The sequence below is a fragment of the Propithecus coquereli genome, unplaced genomic scaffold, assembly GCF_000956105.1.
Source record: "Propithecus coquereli isolate 6110/MARCELLA unplaced genomic scaffold, Pcoq_1.0 Scaffold22, whole genome shotgun sequence".
In the NCBI taxonomy this organism is placed as follows: domain Eukaryota; kingdom Metazoa; phylum Chordata; class Mammalia; order Primates; family Indriidae; genus Propithecus; species Propithecus coquereli.
In genome coordinates, this window is record NW_012147189.1 from 5,070,664 (window position 1) to 5,071,023 (window position 360).

The window sequence follows — 360 nt, forward strand, 5'->3', positions numbered from 1 at the left end:
CAGAAAATCCTATGTAGGAAAAAGCTAGCGAACTAAAAAACAGTTTAAACAATGTCATAGGATACAAGATCAACACACAAAAATCAATTTTATTTCTATATGCTACAAAGAAATATCAAAAAATGAATTAAAAAAACCTTCTACTCAAAATAGCATAAAAATACTCTGGAAAAAATTTAACAAAAGATGTTTTGTAATATTTGTATACTGAAAACTACAACACTGTCAAGAAAAATTAAAGAAGACCAAAAAAAGGGAGAGATATGCTATGTCTACTGATTGGAAGACTCAATATTGTTAAGATGGTAATATAACCCAATTTTTCCTATAGCTGCCCTGTCTAATAGAACTTTCTACAAT